At 41.5% G+C, this 22303-nt stretch overlaps 1 protein-coding gene across 6 annotated transcripts in view; it reads left to right on the top strand.

Annotated features, from left to right (window-relative positions):
• Window positions 1–1368: 1368 nt before the first annotated feature.
• tbc1d5 (TBC1 domain family, member 5) overlaps window positions 1369–22303 on the top strand; it is a 477565-nt gene continuing 456630 nt past the window's right edge. For 3 of the 6 annotated variants that reach the window (XM_073054429.1, XM_073054423.1, XM_073054427.1), the window contains exon 1: window positions 1369–1495. The gene's annotated coding sequence lies outside the window, so the exon portion shown is untranslated. Of the gene's footprint in view, window positions 1496–19006; window positions 19132–22303 lie in introns of all 6 variants that reach the window. The other 3 variants (XM_073054428.1, XM_073054425.1, XM_073054426.1) reach the window with 2 other exon arrangements.

Raw genomic sequence — 22303 nt, 5'->3', positions numbered from 1 at the left:
CTACTGATGAAGAAGTCACATACCGAGTTGTACAGGGAAGTACAGAAGATCAGGTCTTGAAGCTTGATAATTAATTTATATGGGATGATTGTGTTGAATGACGAGCTGTAGTTGATAAACAGCAGCCTAACATACGAGTTCCTACTGTCTAGATTGTCCAGAATACAGTGAAGAGGCAAAGAAATCACATCTGCTATTGACCTACTGTAGCAGTAGGGAGACTGAAGTGAATACAGAGATCTGAAGCAGGAGTTGATTTGCACCATAATCAAATTCTTGAAGCACTTCATTACAGTTGATGTAAGCACTACCAGATGGTAATCGTTGAGCCAGGTCACAAGGCTCTTCTTGGGCACCAGTAGAATAGTTGACTTTTTGAATCAGATGGAAACCTCAGACAATAGAAGCAAGAGGTTGAATACGTTTGTAAATGTGTACTCCATCCAGTTGGTCTGCACGGATCTTCAGTACTCAGTCAGCTATACAATCTGGATTAGACCCCTTTTGTGGATTCACCTTCTTGAAGGATGGCCAAATATCAGTCTCAAAGATTGAGATTACAAGGTCATCTGGAGATGTTGGGGTCATGTGGGAGTGTCGTAGCTCTCCCCATCAACAGCGCATAAAGTGGGCCAAGGAACTGCAATTCCAATTTAATTCAGACAAATGCAAGGTGTTGCATTTGGAAAGTCAAATCAAGGAAGGTCTTTTGCAGTAAATAGTCAGGTCCTGAATCAAGGAACAGAGGGACTTGGGAGTTAAGTTTCAGGTACATGAGCAGAAACTACTATGAAAATTGACTTAAATTCACTAACACTATCCTTCAGAAATGTCCTCAAAAACCTGTATTTAAAAAATAATATTAGCATTCTCTTCAAACTTTCTGTACTTTAGGGGCTTAATCATAACAAAGGCAGATGTAATGGGTATTATTCACCACAAACACAATGGGTCAACTGGCCTGCTTTTAGAACAAATTTCCATGATTCTGCTTTTTCTATATACGGACATGGATGTTGCCTTGATTCAAACCACTGAATTACTTTCAATAATATGAACAAATGAATCGAGCTGGTGTAATAAAATACAGATTTCAAGTGTGTAAATATGCATAATAAAAATGATGGATTCGACGTACAGTGCAGAAACGGGTCTACCGTTCTCCAGTACTCCGCCTCCAGCTTTCCATGTGTGAAATGCTGGTTGATGTGAATTCACACCCATTCAGGCAGAGCGTTCCAGGTAAGATCAGGCCCCGCCGTTTGATTCACGCTTTCCTTCCCAGGAAACCGCCCGCACTGCACTCGGTGCGCAAGCGTATTGCCGATTGCCGGCCTTTCGGTAGTGCGCAGGCGGAGTCCCGGTTGCCGGCAAGAGGCGAAGGTGGTACGCAGCCGCGCTGCCGGTTGTCTGGCTAGTGGTAGTAGCGGCGCGGTACGAGAGATTCCTGTTTCTGGGACAGGGTACAGGAGGCGGAGTCCGGACGGCGGACCAGGTAAACAAACACAGTCAGCTCCGCTGGGCCTGAGCTCAGCTGTAGGAGCTGGGGGTGTGGGGGAGGGTATTGGGTGCTGCTGCACATAGCCGGTCTTTGAGTGTCCCATATATGAGTTGCTCTCAGGCCTAGAACGAAGGCTTTTCGTGAGAACGAGTAACAAGCAGAGATCTGATGTTCTGATTGGTTCCATCCACCAAGATCATGAAGTTATTTCTTGGTGATTGATGAAGTCTTGATTTATTTTTGAGGATGAAGTTGACATGCTGGGTCCTGTACGTGCGCGGTTACAGCTGCATTTAAAAGATAATAAACTTTTTCTCTCTTCCTCTCCTGCATTTACTGTTTTGATGGTTCTACCTAACAACATTCGCTCCAAACGAGGAAGTGTCTTTTTAAGAGGGTAAAGTTAATGATAATTAGAAACCTAATGTAGTCGTCAGTAATCAGTATTATAATACGTTCTGAGTATATGCGAAAGTTCTGTAAGATTCTGGAAAAACAAATGACATGCAGATACCAGTTCAGTTTGATCTGTAGAACTTAAATAAAACGAGAAAATGCTGTGTAAACACTCAACAGATCACTAAACTGTTGAAAAAGAAAGGAAGTTAAAATTTCAGTTTGAAAATTCAGCATGTTTCTAGCTTTTCCTGTTTTAATTTCAGATTTCTGGCACCTGCAGTTTTTTTTATTAAATTTTGTGATCTTAAAAGAAAGACTTGCATTTATAAATGAATTTTCATAACCAGGCTGTACCAAAATAGTTCCCAATCAGCAGACTGCACTTAAAATGTACTTTATTATAATATCAGAATCAGGTTTAATATTACTGACATATGGTCGTGAAATTTGTTGTTTTGGGGCAGCAGTATATTGCAATACATAAAAAAACTATAAATTACAATAAGAAATGTATAGTGCAAAAAGAGAGAACAAACACAAAAAAGTAGTGAGGTAGTGTATGCAGGAAAGAAACTGTTTCTGAAATGGTGAGTGTGCGTCTTCAGGATCCAATACCACCTCTTTGATGGTAACTATGAGAGAGTGCATGTCCTGGGTGATGGGGATTTTTAATGATGGATACTGCTTTTTTGAGGCATTGCCTTTTGACAGTGTCATTGATGCTAGGGAGGCTAGTGCCCATGATGGAGTTGTCTGAGTTTACAACTTTCTATAGCTTTTTCCAGTCTTGCGCAGTTGCCTCTCCATACCAGATGATGGAACCAGTTAGAATGCTCTCTACAGTACATCTGCAGAAACTTGCGAAAGACTTTGGTGACATACCCATATGAATTATAGCTGCTATCATTCCTTCTTTGTAATTGAATCAGTATATTGGGTCCAGGATAGATTTTCAGAGATGTTGCCACCCAGGAACTTGAAACTGCTCACCTGAAACAGTCCCTCGATAAGGACTGGTCTTATTCCCTCTACTTCCCCTTCCTGAAGTCCACAATCTATTTCTTGGTGCAAGGTTGTTATTGTGACACCACTCACCCATCTGATTTTCTTGCTCCTGTATGCCTCCTCATCACCATCTGAAATTCTGCCAGCAGTAGTTGTGTCATCAGCAGATTTATAGTTGTTGTTTGAGGTGTGCCTAGCTACACAGTCATGGGCGTAGTGAGAGCAGAGCGGTGGGCTAAGTGCCCTTGAGGTGTGCCAGTGTTGATGGCCAGCAAGGAGGAGATGTTATATCCGTTTCACACTGACTGTGCCCTCCCAGTGAGGAAGTTAAGAATGCAAGGTATGAAAAGTGACAGGAGCTATCACTCAGCTAACATAAATTATAACATGATAATATTTTTGTAGTGACTGAGGGGCAGATATTCACTGGGTTGCTAGAATATCTCTCATTCTTTGTCAAACTGGTGGTACAGGATCTTTTAAATCATACAAGGGAGCAAATGGGGCTTCCATTTCAGCATTATATCTAAAAGACCTGTTTTGAGAGACATACAAAAATAGTTCTTCAATAGAAGTGTGCCCTTTTCTTTCAAATGAATCAGAATTAGGTTTATTATCAATGATATATCATGAAATTTGTTGTCTAGTGGCAGCAGTACAGTGCAAGACATAAATATTATTATAAGTTACATAACTAAATAGTGGAAGCGACATTACTTTGCTGTTAACAAGAAGATGTCCTCAATAGTAGGAAGGGTAAGGGTTGTGTCTGTGATGGAACTGTCTTGAGTTAACAACCCTCTGTAGCCTTTTGTGATCCTGTGCATTGGGGGCACCATACCAGGCTGTAATCCAACCAGCCAGAATGCTCTGCACTGTACATTTGTAGAAACTTGCAAGAGTAGTTGGTGACAAACCAAATCTAAAATTCCTAATGAAGTAGAGTTGCTGGTTTGTCTTCTGTACGATTCCATCAGTTTGTTGGGCCCAACACAGACCCTCTGAGATGTTGACACCGGGGAAATTGAAGCTGCTCACTGTTTCCACTGCTGACCTCTCAATGAGGACTGGTGTGTGTTCTTCTGACTTCTCATCTTTGAAGTCCACGATCAGTGCTGGTGTTGAGTGTGAGGTTGTTGCTCTGACAGCACTCAACCAGCTGATCTGTCTTACTTCTGTATGCCACCTTGCTACCATCTAAAATTCTGCCAAACACGATGCTGTCAACAATGAATTTATAGATGGTGCTTGAGTCGCGCCTAGCCACACAGTCATGGGTGTAGAGAGCACGCCCTTGAATTGCACCTGTGTTGATTGTTAACAAGATGTTATTATTGATCCATGCTGACTGGTCTCTAGATAAGTAAGTTGAGGATCCTGTTGCAGACAGGTTCAGGTTTTGAAGTTTGTTGATGAATACTGAGGGGATGATGTTGTTGATGTATGTTTTGCTGTTAGGAACATTGAAAACTTACGGCACAATACAGGCCCTTCGGCCCACAAAGTTGTGCCGAACATGTCCCTACCTTAGAAATTCCTAGGCTTACCCATAGCCATCTATCTTTCTAAGCTCCATGTACCTATTCAAAAGTCTCTTAAAAGACCCTATTGTATCCTCCTCCACCATCGTTGCCGGCAGCCCATTCCACGCACTCACTACTCTCTGTGTAAAAAAAAAACTTACCCCTGACATCTCCTTTGTACCTACTCCCACGCACCTTAAACCTGTGTCCTCTTATGGCAACCATTTCAGCCCTGGGAAAAAGCCTCTGACTATCCACATGATCAATGCCTCTTATCACCTGATACACCTCTATCAGGTCACCTCTCATCCTCCGTCGCTCCAAAGAGAAAAGGCCTGTTTCTCGACTGTTGTCCAGGTGCTCCATAGTTGAGTGGAGAGCTGGTGAAATTGCATGTGCTGTAGATCTGTTATGGTAGGCAAGTTGCAACTGGTCCAGGTCCTTGCTCAGCTGCAAGTTAATTCTAACCAAGGCTAACCTCTCAAAACATTTAATCAAAGTAGACGTCAGTGTTACCGAGCGATAGTCATTGAAACCTACTCTTCTTGGGCACCCGCATGATTTCTGTCCTTTTGAAGCAGGTGGGAACTTCCGACTACAGCTGTGGGAGTTTGATAATTTCCTTAAATGCTCCAGACTGCTAGTTGGCACAGATTTACAGTACCCTACCATGTATACTATTGGGACCTGATGCCTTGTGAGGATTCACCCTCTGTAAGATGTTCTCATGTCGGCCTCTGAGACAGAGATCACAGGGTCAACAGATGCTGCAAGGATTAGGACAGGGATAGTATTATTCTCCCTTTCACAGTGTGTATAAAAACATTAAGCACAATGGGGAGTGAGCCATCACTTCCATTTACAATGGTGCCAGAAAGCTTGTGAACCCTGTTAGAATTTTCTCTATTTTTGCATATACAGTATATGACCTAAAATGTGATTAGATCTTCATGTAAGTCCTAAAACTAGATAGAAAACTCAATTAAATAAATAATAGGAAAACATAATATTTGTTCATTTATTTATTGGGACATGTATTTGTTGGAAAAAGTATATGAACCTTTGTTTTCAGTAACTGGTGTGACTCACTTGTGCAGCAATAACTTCAACCAAATGTTTCTGTTAACTGTTGATCAGTCCAGTACATTGGTAGTCTTCCTTGCGTAACTGTTTCAACTCTGGGATGTTCCATGCATGAACTGCTTGCTGCAGGTCCTTCCACATTTCTATAGGATTAAGGTCAGGACTTTGACCTCGCCATCCCAAAACATGAATTTTCTTCTCTTTAAACCATTCTGTTGTTGATGTACTCTTGTCTTTTGGATCATTGTCTTGTTGCATTATCACATGATGGACTGCTACCCTGACATTCTCCTGTAAAGTGTCTTGATACAATTTTGAATTCATTGTTCCTTCAATGACAGCAAGCTGTTTGGGCCCTGAGGCAGCAAAGCAGCCTCAAACCATGATGCTCCTTCCACCATGATTCACAGTTGGGGTGAGGTTTTGGTGTTGCTGAGCAGAGCCCTTTTTCCTTCAAACATAGCGATATGCATTTCTGCCGAATAGTTCAACCTTTAGAAACATAGAAAACCGACAGCACAATACAGGCCCTTCAGCCCACAAAGCTGTGCCGAACATGTCCTTACCTGAGAAATTACCTAGGGTTACCAATAGCCTGCTATTTTTCTGAGCTCCATATACCTTTCCAGGAGTCTCTTAAAAGACACTGTCATATACGTCTCCACCACCGTCGCCGGCAGCCCATTCCATGCACTCACCACTCCCTGCGTAAAAAAAACTTACCCCTGACATCTCCTTTGTACCTTTTTCCAAGCACCTTAAAACTGTGCCCACTTGTGCTAGCTACTTCAGCCCTGGGAAAAAGCCTCTGACTATCTACATGATCAATGCCTCTCATCATCTTATACGCCTCTATTAGGTCATCTCTCATCCTCTGTCACTGCAAGGAAAAAAGACCGTGTTCACTCAACCTGTTCTCAAAAGGCATGCTCCCCAATCCAGGCAACATCCTTGTAAATCTCCTCTGCACCCTTTCTATGGTTTCCACATCCTTCCAATAGTGAGACAACCAGAACTGAGCACAGTACTCCAAGTGGGGTCTGACCAGGGTCCTATATAGCTGCAAATTACCTCTCGGCTCTTAAACTCAATCCCACAATTGATGAAGGCCAATGCACCATATGCCTTCTTAACCACAGAGTCAACCTGTGCAGCAGCTTTGAATGTCCTGTGGACACAGACCCCAAGATCCCTCTGATCCTCCACACTGCCAAGAGTCTTACCATTAATACTATATTCTGTCATCATAATTGACCTACCAGAATGAACCACCTCATACCTCCCAATTATCTGGGTGGAACTCCATCTGCCACTTCTCAGCCCAGTTTTGCATCTTATCAGTGTCCCGCTGTAACCTCTGACAGCCCTCCACACTATCCACAACACCTCCAACTTTTGTGTCATCAGCAAATTTACTAACCCGTCCCTCCATGTCTTCATCGAGGTCATTTATAAAAATCACAAAGAGTAGGGGTCCCAGAACAGATCCCTGAGATACTCCACTGGTCACCGGCCTCCATGCAGAATATGACCCGTCTACACCCACTCTTTGCCTTCTGTGGGCAAACCAGTTCTGGATTCACAAAGCAATGTCCTTTTGGATCCCATGCCTCCTTATTTCTCAATAAGCCTTGCATGGGGTACCTTGTCAAATGCCTTGCTGAAATCCATATAAACTACATCTACTACTCTACCATCATCAATGTATTTAGTCTTTTCCTCAAAAAACTCAATCAGGCTTGTAAGGCATGACCTGCCTTTCACAGCCAGGTTACATTCCTAATCATATTATTCCTCTCCAAGTGTTCATAAATCCTGCCTCACAGGATCTTCTCCATCAACTCACCAACCACTGAAGTAAGACTCACTGGTCTATAATTTCCTGGGCTATCTCTACTCCTTTTCTTGAATAATCGAACAACATGCACAACCCTCCAATCCTCTGGAACCTCTCCCGTCCCCATTGATGATGCAAAGATCATCGCCAGAGGCTCTGCAATCTCCTCCCTTGCCTTCCACAGTAGCCTGGGGTACATTTCATCTGGTCTCGGCTACTTATCCAACTTGATGCTTTCCATAAGCTCCTGCACATCCGCTTTCTTAATATCTACATGCTCAAGCTTTTCAGTCCATTGTACGTCATCCCTACAATCGCCAAGATCCTTTTCAGTAGTGAATATGGAAGCAAAGTACTCATTAAGTACCTCTGCTATCTCCTCCATTTCCATACTCACTTTTCCACTGTCACACTGGATTGGTCCTATTGTCTCACATCTTATCCTCTTGCTCTTCACATACTTGTAGTATGCCTTGGGGTTTTCTTTAAACCTGCTTGCCAAGGCTTTCTCATGGCCCCTTCTGGCTCTCCTAATTCTTTCTTGAGCTCCTTCCTGCTAGCCTTATAATCTTCTAGCACTCTATCATTACCTAGTTTTTTGAACCTTTCGTAAGCTCTTCTTCTTGACTAGATTTACAACAGCCTTTGTACACCATGGTTCCTATACCCTACTATCCTTTCCCTGTCTCATTGGAACGTACCTATGCGGAACTCCATGCAAATATCCCCTAAACGTTTGCCACATTACTTCCGTACATTTCCCTGAGAACATCTGTTTCCAATTTATGCTTACAAGTTCCTGCCTGATAGCCTCATATTTCCCCTTATTCCAATTAAACACTTTCCCAACTTTTCTGTTCCTATTCCTCTCCAATGCTAAGATAAAGGACATGGAATTGTGATCACAGGAGATTGAATTGTGATCACTGTCACTTTATGATCACTTTGTCTCATCTGTCCACAGAACTTTGTCCCAGAAGCATTGTAGAACATCCAGATGGTCCTTTGCAGTTTGAGAGGCGCAGCAGTTTTTTTTTGGAGAGCAGTGGTTTCCTCTGTGGTGTCCTTCCATGAACACCTTTCTTGTTCAGTGTTTTTCTGAAAGTGGACACATGAACCGAGACCGTAGCAAGTTTGAGATTTCTACAGGTCTTTTGCTGTTACCCTTGGGTTCTTTTTCACCTTCTTCAGTATTGCACATTGGGCTCCTGGTGTGATCTTTGCAGGATGCCCACTTCTAGGGAGAGTAGTAACAGTACTGAGTTTCCTCCATTTGTAGACAATTTCTCTTACTGTGGACTGGTGAACATTTGGGTCTCTAAAAATGCTTCTGTAGACTTTTCCAATTTGATGCAACTCTGCAATTCATTTTCTAAGGTCATCTAAAAATTTCATGATCAAGGAATGATGCACATCAATAGATTTTACTTGAGAAGAGCAGGTTCTGTCAGTAACCTGACTTTGTGTGTGTTTTTTATAGGGCAGGGCGACTCTGCAACCCACATCTCCAATCTCATCTTATTGATTGGAACAACTAACTCCAAATAGCTTTTGTTGAATGAATTACCCCAGAGGTTCACATACTTTTTCCAACAAATACGTGTCATATTGGATATTTTTTCTAAATAAATAAATGAACAAGTATAATGTTTTTGTGTTATTTATTTAATTGGATTCTCTTTATCCAGTTTTAGGACGCATGAAGATCTGATCACATTTTGGGTCATATTTATGCAGAAATAGCATTCTACAGAGTTCACTAACTTTCTAGCACCACTGTATGCTGTAAGGTTTTGCCTTATAGGAAGTAATGCCATGCAGTCCCTGCCATAGCTGTCATGCATCCAATTGTGTCTCTCACTCTATACGGAGTTTCCTTTTCGCTTTCATGAAAGCTTTCTGTAGGTTATAGGTATCTTGCAGGTAATTCCAGATCTTCAATAGAAAAGTGAATATTGCAGTTTATCTTGTAACTGTACTGTGGAAATAAAACTGCAGCATTTTAGCAATATAGTTGTGGAAAAGAAAAGGCTGTATGTGGTCACAGAGAATGATGGAAGTGTAGATTGTTTTAACGGGCTTTAACCGTGTACTGCATGAGGGTGAGTTAACAGGATGTGGAAGAGAAAGAATATTTTGACTAACAAATACACTGAATGTAGCTTCATTATAAATAGTGAATATTCCTACTCTGTTCAGAAGCTTTGGACATGGTTTTTTTATGCATCACTATCAACAAGTGAAATATTTTGATGCTTGATAATCCATATACATTTGTTATTTTAGAAATAGTTGTTTATATGCAATTTAAGTAGGAATAGATAGCAAATCTTGATATACAAAAATCAGTGTGATAGTATTAAGTTGTAAATATTGAGCAAGTCATTATCAGTACAGCCAAGGAAAGGAGTACATAGTTAAACTGCATTTATTTTAATGCTTGAGGCTTAACAGGTAAGGTAGCCATACTCAGAGTATGAATTGACTTTGAGAATTGGGATGTTATAGCCATAACAGAAACATGGATGAGAGAAGAGTAGGACTGGCAGCTCAGTATTCCAGGATGCATATGCTACAGGTGTGACAGTTGTACAGGTAAGCAAAGAAGGAGAGGGTGGTAGTAGTGGTACTTTCAGATGACATTCTTGGAATCATCCAGTGAGGATATATAAGTAGAACATAGAAACAAGAGGCATGAGTTACTCTAGTTGGGTTGTATTATAGGCCTCCTCAATAGTCTGTGGGAACTCAAGTTGGTACGTGGAGAAAGCACTCATTGTTGTAAGAATAATAGTGTTGTTTTAGTGGGAGTTTTTAATTTCCCTGGTATGGACTGGGCCTGCATGGGGTGAAATTTGTGAAATTGTCCTGGAAAGTTTTCTGAGTCAATATATAGAGCATATATGTCAAACTCAAGGCCCGCGGGCCAAATCCGGCCCGCGGTGGAATTATCTTTGGCCCGCGAGATAATATCTAATTACTATTAAAGCTGGCCCCAGTAATCGAAGCACCTATGGCGTATGATATGGCTAATGCTGAGTTTATTCAGGTACCAGGTTTTCAGGGCTTTTAGTGTTTATTCGGCAGTCTTGCTCGGCAGTCTTCTCATAAGAAACGGAATTTGTAAAGTGAAACACTTTGTAGTTATAGCAGAGACTGAGACACATGAGAGCAGGCTGAAAAAACGGAGGCAACGAAAGCTGCGTTCGCACGCGTCCGACTGATCCGGCCTGCATGAAGCTGCATTTTGCTCAATCCGGCCCGTGACCTAAAATGAGTTTGACACCCCTGATATAGAGGGTCCTGCTCAGGTGAGTGCAATATTGGACCTATTCTTTGGGAACTAGGCAGGGCAAGTAATTGAATGGCAGTCAGGGAGTACTTTGGCTGTAGTGATCATAATACTATTATTTGAAGATAGTGATGATAAAATGTAGGATAGGTCCCCAGGTTAGAGTTCTAAGTGGAGCAGGGTGAGTGATTTCCATAAAGCTAAGGAATGCTAAGGAACAGCATCAGTCCAAAATACAGTCACAGATCAGTCATCAGTTATGGCAGGGCTTATGTGCTATAACAGTCAACAAAATGAAGTTGGATAGCATCACGGATAACAACACATCCATTTCTGATGACAAACACATCCTATGCATGTTTTAAATGGAGGGAATGAGAGTATGTCACCATCCAACCATCATGCACCTGAACCTACTGTCACTTTTGCGAACGTAAGATCAATCTTCCAGAGAGTGAACCTGTAAAAAGCGTCTGGCCCGGATGGTGACCCTGATCATACCCTTAGATCCTGTCTTGATCAGATGGCAGGTGTTTGCAGATGTTTTTAACCTTTTCCTGCTTCCATCTGTGGCTCCCTCCTGCTTTAAGAAGATCACTATCCACCCAATGCCCAAGAGAAATATGGTGATGTGACTTAATGACTACTGCCCAGTGATTCTGACATCTACTATCATGAAGTGTTTCAAGAGTCTAATCATTAACTCTAGCCTTCCAAACAACCTTGACCCACTGTAAGTCGTCTACCACTGGAACAGGTCTATGGTGGACACCATCTTCCTAGCCTGATATTCATCTCTGGAACATGTGGGCAGTAAAGACACCTACATCAGACTATTGCTTATTGAATACAACACCACTTTTAATGTTATAATTCCAAGCAGACTCATCACCAAACTGTGGACTCTGGGAGTTATTATGTTACTGAATCGTTGACTTCCCGAACCACAGACCATGATCGGTAAGGATGGGCAACAATAGATCTGCCACAATTAATCTAAACACTGATGCTACACAAGGTTGTGTCCTCAACACCTTACTCTGCTCCCTGTATGCTTATGACTGTGTGGCCAGTTCGTACTCTTTATCTGCATCTACAAGGTTGCAGATGGTACCACCATAGTGTGTCGTTTCTCAAGTACAATAAGTTGTAGTACAGGAACGAGATAGAGAGCCAAGTGATAGATAGATAGATACTTTATTCATCTCCATGGGGAAATTCAACTTTTCCAATGTCCCATACACTTGTTGTAGCAAAACTACAACAATGGCAATTGTTGTCATGGCAATAAGCTTTCCTTCAATGTCAGCAAAACAAAAGAACTGGTCATTGACTTCAGGAGGAGTGCACCTGCTCCTGCCTACGTCAATGGTGTTGAGGTTGCAAGCTTTAAGTTCCTGGAATGAACATCACCAGTAGCCTGTCCTTGTCCAACCATGTTGATGCCATGGCCAAGAAAGCTCAGTGCCTCATCTTCTTCCTCAGGAGGCTAAAGAAATTTGTCAAGTCTCTGTTGACTCTTAACATTTTTTTTAATCATTATTAGCATTCAAGAGTCGAGTGTACAAACACCTATCATCTCTGGGAGGGAAATCACATGCTTCTTCATAAGCTATCATGAAGGGGACTAGGATGGCAATGCTTGGTTGTTGGTAGGTAGGGTTAATACCTGACTTTCAAGAGCACTTATGAATTATGTTCCGGCTGGACTTGCCCTTAAACTGTTGGAGTACAGTGTGGAACGAACAGGTGTTGTTTTCTCCAGGTAGGGATTAGGTTTTAGTTCCAAGTGCTCCTGTCACATCTTGTCACCCTGTAACTTTATCCTTCAATCTCTTTGAATTATGGAGGACAGCATGTGTATAAATGTCTCTATCCAGCAGACTTCATCTTGATCATCATGACTCCAATATTTCTACTTTTTTAAAATATTTCTTAGTTGTACATATGATCTTTTTTGTGTTCTATCACTAAGCAGCAGTGAACCATCTGATTGGCCTATCAGAGTTCTCTTTGGGAACTAGTTGACTTGATCAGCATTTCTGATCTGGCTGTTGTTCACAATTGCACTTAATAATAAAAAAAAATCTTATCTGGATGCCTCAGGATATGGTAAGGTAACTGCTCTGCACGTGACCGCAAAAAACTGCAGAGTTGTGGACACAGCTCAGGACATCACTAAAATCAACCTATCTTCAATGGTCTCTTTCTATACACTTCACTGCCTCAGTAAAGCAGCCTGCATAATCAAAGACCCCACCGACCCCAGAAGTTCTCTCTCCTCTCCTCTTTCATTTTGCCAAAGGTACAAAGGCCTGAAAGCACAAACCATCAGTCTCAAGGGCAGCTTGTATCCTGCTGTTATAAGACTATTAAAAGAAAAGCTATTGACCTCATTATCAACTTGTTATAATCTTGCATTTCATTGTTTGATTACACTGTACTCTTCCGTGCAGCTGTTATACTTTAATCTGTATTGTTACTGTTTTACCTTGTTTTACCTCAATGCACTGTGTAAATGATTTGATCAGTATAAACAGTATGCAAGATCAGTTTTTTGCAATATCTTGGTCCATGTAAGGGCTAGCAGATGTCGATTGGGTGAGGCTGTTTGAAAGAAAAGGAATGAATAGCGAGTGAGAAGATTTTAACAGTGGATAACAAATGTCTAGGAACAACATATTCTTGTTAGAGTGAAGAGGAAGTTTAGGGAACCTGACTGACGAAAAATAACTGAGGCTCTGGTCAAGAAGAAAAGGGAAGTATATATTGAGGTTAGAAGATCAGGATTGAGCAAATCCCTTGATGACTTAATAAAAGATAGACAATACTCTTAGGAAGAAATCAAGAGTGCAATGAGTGGGTTTAAAATGGATCTGGGAGGTAAGATCAAGGAAAATCCCAGGAGGTTCTATAGCCAGATTAAAAGTAAAAGGGTACCTAGAGGGAGAGTAGGTCCCCTTAGAGCTCGCAGGGCTGCCTGTGTCTTGAACCACAGGAGGTGGGTGGGATTTTTTAATTAATATTTCTTTATAGTGTTTACTGAGAAAACCATGTTTGCTCAAGTGTTAAAGGAAACACAATGTTTTGGAAGACATTCCTATAACCAGCGAGGATGTATTTGCTTCATTACAATACAGTATTGTGGATAAATCCTCAGGGCCTTTTCCACTTTGGACTTTGTGGGAGGCTAAAGAAGAGATTGTGGATACCCTTGCTGAAATATTTGCTTCATTGTTGGCCACTGGTCATGTTCATGAAGGCTGGAAATTGGCTAATGTTGTTCCTTTGTTTCAAAGAGTAGAAAAGACAAGCCAAGAAACCACAGGTCAGTAAGCCTGACATCAGTAGTGGGGAAGTTACTGGAGGGAATACTGAGGGACAGGATCTAGGTAGCATTTAGATAGACAGAGTCTGATTACGAGGTGTTAGCATGGCTTTGTGCATGGGAAGTCATGTCTGATGAACATTTAAGAGTTTTTTTGCAGAAGTAGGCAAAATGGTAGATGAGGGTAGGATAATGGATGATACCTATTTTGATTTAGGCAAGGCCTTTGGCAAGATCTCAAATGGCAGCTCATTTCAGAAGGTTGAGTCCCACAGAAGCCAGGGAGAGCTAGTTAAATGGATTTAAAATTGGCTTGGAGTCGGGAAGTAGAGGGTGTTGGTTGAAGGATGTTTCCCAGAATATAGGCAGGCAACTATTGGTGTGCCTACTGCAGGGACCCTTGCTAATCGTTATTTGTGTAAATGATTTTGATGTGATACACAAGGTTTGATCAGTAAGTTTGCAAATGACATGAAATTAAGTGGTATTGATAATGGAATAAAGTTACTGTAGATTAGAGGGTGTTTTTGATTAATTATGGAAGAGGTCCGAACAGTGGCAAATGGATTTTGATGCAGTTTAAAGTGTTTGGAAAGTCAAACCAATGTAGGACATATTATGTATGGTAGGGCACTAGGGAGTGAAATGCCATAGAGGGATTTAGGAGCACAAGAACATAGTTCATTGAAAATGATGTCACAGGTAAAAGTATAATGAAAAAATTAATACCCAGGTCTTTATTAGTCAAGACATTGAATGTTAAATAATAATATTAACGAGGATACCAAAAATTTCTGCAGATACATAAAATGTAAAAGAGAGGCAAGAGTAAATATCGGACAGCTGGAAGATGATGCTGGAGAGGTCATAATGGGGGCCAAGGAAAAGGTGGATGAACAACTATTTTGCATCAGTCTTCACTGTAAAGACACTAGTAGTGTGATGGAAGTTTGAAAGTGTCAGGTGGCAGAAGTGTGTGAAGTTGCCATTACCATGAAGAAGGTTCTTGGGAAACTGAATGGTCTGAAGGTAGATAAGTCACTTGGACCAAATAGTATACAGCTCAGGGTTCTGAAAGATGTGGCTGAAGAGATTGCGGAGACATTAGTAATGATCTTTCAATAGTCAGTTGATTCTGGCATAGTTCCACATGAATGGAAAATTGCAAATGTTATTCCACTCTTCAAGAAGTGAAAGAGGCAGAAGAAAGGATATTATGGGCCAGTTAACCTGATCTCAGTGGTTGGAAATATATTGTAGTTGATTGTTAAGGATGCGGTTTTGGGGTGCTTGGAGGCACAGGATAAAACAGGCCGAACTCAAACAACACACACAAAATGCTGGTGGAACACAGCAGGCCAAGCAGCATCAATAGGGAGAAGCACTGTTGACGTTTTGGGCTGAGACCCTTCGTCAGGACTAACTGAAAGGAAAGATACTAAGAGATTTGAAAGTAGGAGGGGGAGGGGGAAATGCGAAAAGATAGGAGAAGACCGGAGGAGGTGGGATGAAGCTAAGAGCTGGAAAGGTGATTGGCAAAAGTGATACAGAGCTGGAGAAGGGAAAGGATCATGGGACGGGAGGCCTCGGGAGAAAGAGAGGGGGAGTGGAGCACCAGAGGGAGATGGAAAACAGGCAGAGTGATGGGCAGAGAGAGAAAAAAACAAACAACTAAATATGTCAGGGATGGGGTAAGAAGGGGAGGAGAGGCATTAACAGAAGTTAGAGAAGTCAATATTCATGCCATCAGGTTGGAGGCTACCCAGCCGGTACATAAGGTGTTGTTCCTCCAACCTGAGTGTGGCTTCATCTTGACAGTAGAGGAGGCCATGGATAGACATATCAGAATGGGATGTGGAATTAAAATGTCTGGAATTCTTTGAAGGAATAACAAGCAGAATGGACACAAAGAAAAATCGATGGATGTAATGTACTTGGATTTTCAGAAGGCCTTTGATAAGGTGCCATACATGAGGCTGTCTAACAAATTAAGAGCCCATGGTATTACAGGAAAGAAACTAGCATGGGTAAAGCACTGGCTGATTGGCAGGAGGCAAAGAGGGGAGTAAAGGGAGCCTGTTCTGGCTGGCTGCTGGTGGCTAGTGCTGTTCCACTGAAGTCTGTGCTGGGACTGCTTCTCTTTACATTCTATGTCAGTGACTTGGATAATAGCTTTGTGGCAAAGATTGTGGACAATCCAAAGGTAGATGGAGGGGCAGAGGTTGAGGAAGCTACTGACGGACTTAGACGTATTTGGAGAATGGGCAGAGAAATGTTGGGAAGTGTATGGCCATGCACTTTGGTAGAACAAATAAAAGGGCAGACTATTTTCTAAATGGAGAAGAAAATTCAAAAATCTGTGGTGCACCAAGACTTGGGAGTCCTAGTGCAGAATTCCTTAAAAATTAATTTGTGGGTTGAGTCTGTGGTGAGGAAGGCAAATGCAGTATTAGCATTCATTTTAAGAGGGCTGAATATAAAAGCAAAGATATAATTTTGAGGGTTTATAAGGCATTGATAAGGCCTCATTTAGAGTGTTGTGAGCAGTTTGGGCCTGTTATCTAAGAAAGGGTCTGCTGACATTGGAGAGGGTTCAAAGGAGGTTCACACAAATCAAAAGTGTTTGATGGCTCTGGCCTGTACTCACTGGAGTTCAGAAGAATGAGGGGTGATCTCATTGAAACCTATTGATTGGTGAAAGATCTTGATAGAGTGGCTGTGGCACAGCTTCAGAATAGAGGGGTGTACTTTTAGAACAGAGATGAGAAGGAATTTCTTCAGTCAGAATTCGTGGAATTCGTTGCCAGTGGCGTCTGTGGAAGCCAAGTCATTGAGTATGATGGGGCGCCTAGGGCGACCCGGGTAGCAGCATAACTCTCAATGGATACGATTAAATATTCTCATTTCAGCCTGATACAACTAAAAAGCACAACTGGTTCCAAGGTCAGTATGGTCAACAAAGATGTGTTAATGCATTAAAATGAACTATCGCTGCTTAAAACTGACAGAAACAACATTGATTGTGGACGGATATGTTCTTGTAGGATTTGACGGAGGAAGCGTGGCTGCAGATCAGGGATACAAGTGAGTTTAAGGAAACAGGGTTTTATACTCCCGATACCTACTATCTTGCTGGGAAACGTGCAGTCTCTGGTGAATAAAATCAATAACCTCAGAGCTAGGGTGCTGAATCAGTGGGACATTAGGACCGCGTGTGTCCTTTGTTTCATGGAATCTTGGTTAACCCCTTCCGTACCGGATGCAGCAATTCAGATCAATGGGTTATCATACACAATCAGGGTAGATCTATAGAGTCTCTCAAAAGCAGAGGTGGAGGAGTATGCCTCATGATCAACTCTTCTTGGTGCACAAAGATATCAGTGCTGTCCCAGTTCTGCGCACCAGACCTGGACTATCTAGCAGTTAAGTGCTGTCCTTTTTACATATCACAGGAGATCTCCGGGATCATTTTGGTAGCAGTATACATTCCACCTGAGGCCAATGTCAGTCAGGCTTTAGATGATCTGAGTAATGGGATCAACGTGCATGAAACAGCACACCCTAACGCCTTCACCATCATTTTGGGAGATTTTAACCAGGCCAGTCTGAAAAAAAATCACTAAGCAATTACCATCAACAGATCACTTGCAATACTAGAGGAAACAACAGACTGGACCATTGTTACACCACCATCAAGAATGCCTACTGTGCTATTATTCCACACCCTCACTTTGGGAAGTCTGATCACCTGGCTGTACTTCTACTCACTGAGTATAGGCAGAGACTGAAAACGGCAGTACCAGTCGTGAGGACCAAGAAGGTATGGATAAAGAAAGCACAGGAACACTTACAGGATTGCTTTGAATCGGTGGACTGGGTTGCATTCAGGGATTCATCTTTGAACTTGGATGGGTATTCTGCATTTGTCACCAACTTCATTAAAACCTGTGTCGATGAGTGTATATGTACAAAGACTTACTGTACATTCCCAAACCAAAATCTGTGGATGAACCAGGAGTTGTGTCGTCTGCTGAAATGTAGATCTATGACTTTCAAGTCTGGCAACCCAGGTCTGTACCAGAAAACCAGGTATGGTTTGCAGAGGTCTATTTCAAGAGCGAAGAGGCAATTTCGAACGAGGTTGGAGGCAACAGCTGATGTACGACAACTCTGGCAGGGTTTGCAAGACATTACTTACTACAAAGCAAAACCCAATAGCATGAATGGCAGTGATGCTTCACTACCAGATGAACTCTCTGTCTTCTGTCCCTGCTTTGAAAGGGAGAACACAACTACAGCTGATCACTGCTGCACTTAATGACACGACCCTGTGATCTTTGTCTCAGAGGCCGATGTTGGGCTGTCTTTAAAGAGAGTGAACCCTTGTAAGGTGGTAGTTCCTGATGGAGTACCTGGTAGGGCTCTGAAAACCTGTGCCAACTAACTGCCGGGAGTATTCAAGGACATTTTCAACCTCACTGCTACTGGCGGAAGTTCCCACTTGCTTCAAAAAGGCAACAATTATACCAGTGCCTAAGAACAGTAATGTGACTTGCCTTATTGACTATTGCCTGGCAGCACTCATATCTACAGTAATGAAATGCTTTGAGAGGTTGGTCATGACCAGACTGAACTCCTGCTTCAGTAAGGACTTGCACCCTTTGCAATTTGCCTATTGCCACAATAGGTCAACGACAGATGCGATCTCAATGGCTCTAAAGTCTCACAGCTTTAGACAACCTGGACAACACAAACATCTATGTCAGGATGCTGTTCATCGACTATAGCTCAGCAGTTAATATCATTATTCCCACAATCCTGATTGAGAAGTTACAGAACCCGGACCTTAGTACCTCCCTCTCCCCCTAATCTGTGCGGATTGGTGATAACATCTCCTCCTCGCTGATGATCAACACTAGTGCACCTCAGGGTGTGTGCTTAGCCCACTCCTGTACTCTCTCTATATCCATGACTTTGTGGTTAGGCATAGCTCAAATACCATCTATAAATTTGCTAATGATACAATTATTGTTGGTAGAATCTCAGATGGTGACAAGAGGACGTACAGGAGCGCGATATCCCAAATAGTGGAGTGGTGTTGCAGCAACAACCTGGCACTCAACATCAGTAAGACGAAAGAGCTGTTTGAGGACTTCAGGAAGGGTAAGATGAAGGAACATATACAAATCTTGATAGAGGAATCAGAACTGGAGAGAGTGAGCAGTTTCAAGTTCCTGGGTGTCAAGGTCTTTGAGGATCTAACCTGGTCCTAACATATCAGTGCAGTTATAAAGAAGACAAGACAGTGACTATACTTCATTAGGAGTTCGAAGATATGTCAACAGATACACTCTAAAACTTCTATAGATGTACTGTAGAGAGCATTCTGACAGGCTGCATCATTGTCTGGTATTGGGTGGGAGGCTACTGCAGAGGACTGAAAGAAGCTGCAGAGGATTGTAAATTTAGTCAGCTCCATCTTGGGTACCAGCCTACAAAGTACCCAGGACATCTTCAAGTAGCTGTGTTTCAGAAAGGCAGCATCGATTATTAAGGAGCTCCAGCACCCAGGGCATGCCCTTTTCTCACTGTTACCATCAGATAAGAGGTACAGAAGCTTGAAGGCACACACTCAGCGATTCAGGAACAGCTTCTTTCCCTCTGCCATCCGATTCCTAAAAGGACATTGAACCCTTGGACACTACCTCTCTTTTTAAATATATATTTGTTTTTTTGCATGAATTTATAATATGTATTTAATATACATATGCTGTAATTGATTTACTGATTTTTTTCTATATTATGTATTGCATTGAACTGCTGCTGCTAACAAATTTCATGACACGTGATGATAATAAATCTGATTCTGAATCTGATTATATTTAAGGCAGAGGTTGATGGATTCTTGATTAATCAGGATATGAGGGGAAATGGGGAGAAGTCAGGTGATTGGGTCTGAGGGAAAATTTGGATCATCCATGATGAAATGGCAGAGCAGACTCAATGGGCCAAATGGCCTAATTCTGCACCTATATCTTATGGTCTATGTTGTGACATTATGTTGCTGCTGTATAGTCATTGGTGAAGCTGCATGGTGTACTCTGACCCTTCATCCCTGTGAGTCAATGTGACTTTGGTGTCTATCCACCCAGTCACAATTTCCTGCATTCTGTCTATATTGCTCCAAGACTCGCCTTTTTAAAGTCTACCTGTCCAAGTGCCTCTTAAATGATACCCTTGTACCTGCGTCAACTGCTCCTTCTGCCAATTCATTCCAGGTATTCATCATTCTGTGCATGAAAAAGTTGCCTCTCATGTCCCCCACCCTAAATCTATGCCTCTAGTTTTGGACTAGCTGAGTACGACAAGCATTGATAATTGCACAGATATTGATAGTCAGTATTCTCTGCTTATTTTCAGAGTTCTCGGATCATCAAAGTGATTGTAAAGTGTGGTGGAATCTGGAGGGTGTTGTTGGGAATGTGTGGAGAATAAAATCAGATTAGTGTAAATGACTCTCTGGGCTAAAGGACTTGTTTCTGTGTTCTAACTATGTGAACATAACTGAACTTGGTCAGATTTTTGTGTACATTTTATATTATAGTTTATTAACTTGATATCAAGGTGAAAATGCTTACTTTTTCCTTATCTACTGAAACAAATAGTAATATACAACTTTACTAATATATGAAGTAACTAGTTTATTTGTGACTGATGATGAAGCACTGCTTGTCAGAGTCCAGCAATGCTACTGAATTTATCAAATATAGTGATAACATCAGAGCACATGCTTTCTCATGACAGGGAAGACTGAAAAGACATTCTAATTACTGCTATCCCAGCTGAAATTGGTTAAGTTAGTGATGAATAAGTATTGATAGATATACTTTATTGATCCCAAAGGAAATTACAGTGTCACAGTAGCATTACAAGTGCACAGATATACAAATATTAGAAGAAAAGGAAGAAAGAAGGGATGATAGCAATTGGTTTGTGGAGGGGTAGATGGTAGGTGCAATGCAAGGAAGGGGTGTAGACAGTGGTAGTTTGTGTCATTCATCCATGTGTTGAATTGGAGGGGGAAGGAGAGGAGCTGTTGTTGCTGAGGAAACATTGGGTGCTTCAGCACTTAGACTGGTGCGCTGAGGGGGATGTGAACAGGAGGGCAATTGTCAAACCTTTTGAAGAATTGGTTTAACTCATTAGCCCATTCACAGCAGAATTCAGAGGCTCTACAGCTAGGTTGATTGAAGCCAGTGATGCTTTTCGTGACTCTCCACATTTCCCATGTGCTACTCTGAACTTTGGAATACAATGGAACATCATTTCTCCATATCATGTTAGTTTTATAATTTGCCACAAAACTAAATGGAAACATGCTGCTCAGGTTGTGTGATTAAAGAAATTCGGTAATATTATTTTGAAACAATTATATTTTTTTCAGATATAGCATTGATTAATACAATTTAGCCTTCCAGTTTTCAGATGATTTTAATTTGATCCAGAAATTCTCTTTACAGTAGTTATTATAAAACAAAGTTTTATTGTTGAGAGAGAAAATGTTTTTGTGACACTTTGCTTCTCCAGAAGAGATGAAGCCTTCATCAAGTTAGAATCCATTGGTTGCCTTTCCTGCTCTGATACCTGACCATGTGACTACTGCCAGTGAAGTTTGGCAGAGTATCATAATGGAACCCAAGGGATTATTAACCTTGAAGGTTTCCTCATTCCACCACTTTAGAACACTGTCTTGAGATCACTTTTAGATTATTATCCTAATAGACTTTAGCTCACAAAGTATCAGGGAATCAAATAATCTATTTTTGTTCTATAATTAAATGTATTAATTTAATTTAAGATGCTGTTTTTCCTTCTCAATGAAAATTGACTTTCGTAAACTTAGAGTTCCTCTCATGTGACTTGCAGGGAGCTCCATGAAGATACTGGAAGCAGTGTAATTTCTTACACAACAGTCACCCCTTATCTACTTGGATAGGGCCATAAAATTATACAGCATGGAAACAGGCCCTTTGGGCCAACTGCTTGGTGCCAACCAAGATGCCCCATCCAAGCTAAACTTATTGCCAGCATTTGACCCATAACTTTCTAAAGCTTTCCAATCTATGTATCTGTCCAATTGCCTTTTATAAAGTTGTTATTGTACCTGTCTCATCTACTTTGTGTAAAAAAAAAAGTGCTTTCTCAAGTTCCTCTTAAATCTTTTTACTCTCACCTTAAACCTATGGCCTCTTCTTCTTGATTTTCCAACTCTGGTAAAAAAAAGACAGAGTGCCTTCACCCTATCTGTGTCCCTCATTGATTTCATACACTTTTG

Source organism: Hemitrygon akajei, chromosome 8 (assembly GCF_048418815.1).
Source record: "Hemitrygon akajei chromosome 8, sHemAka1.3, whole genome shotgun sequence".
In the NCBI taxonomy this organism is placed as follows: Eukaryota; Metazoa; Chordata; class Chondrichthyes; order Myliobatiformes; family Dasyatidae; genus Hemitrygon; species Hemitrygon akajei.
Note: the sequence above shows the minus strand (reverse complement) of the source record. Positions and strands in the feature narration are given on the sequence as shown.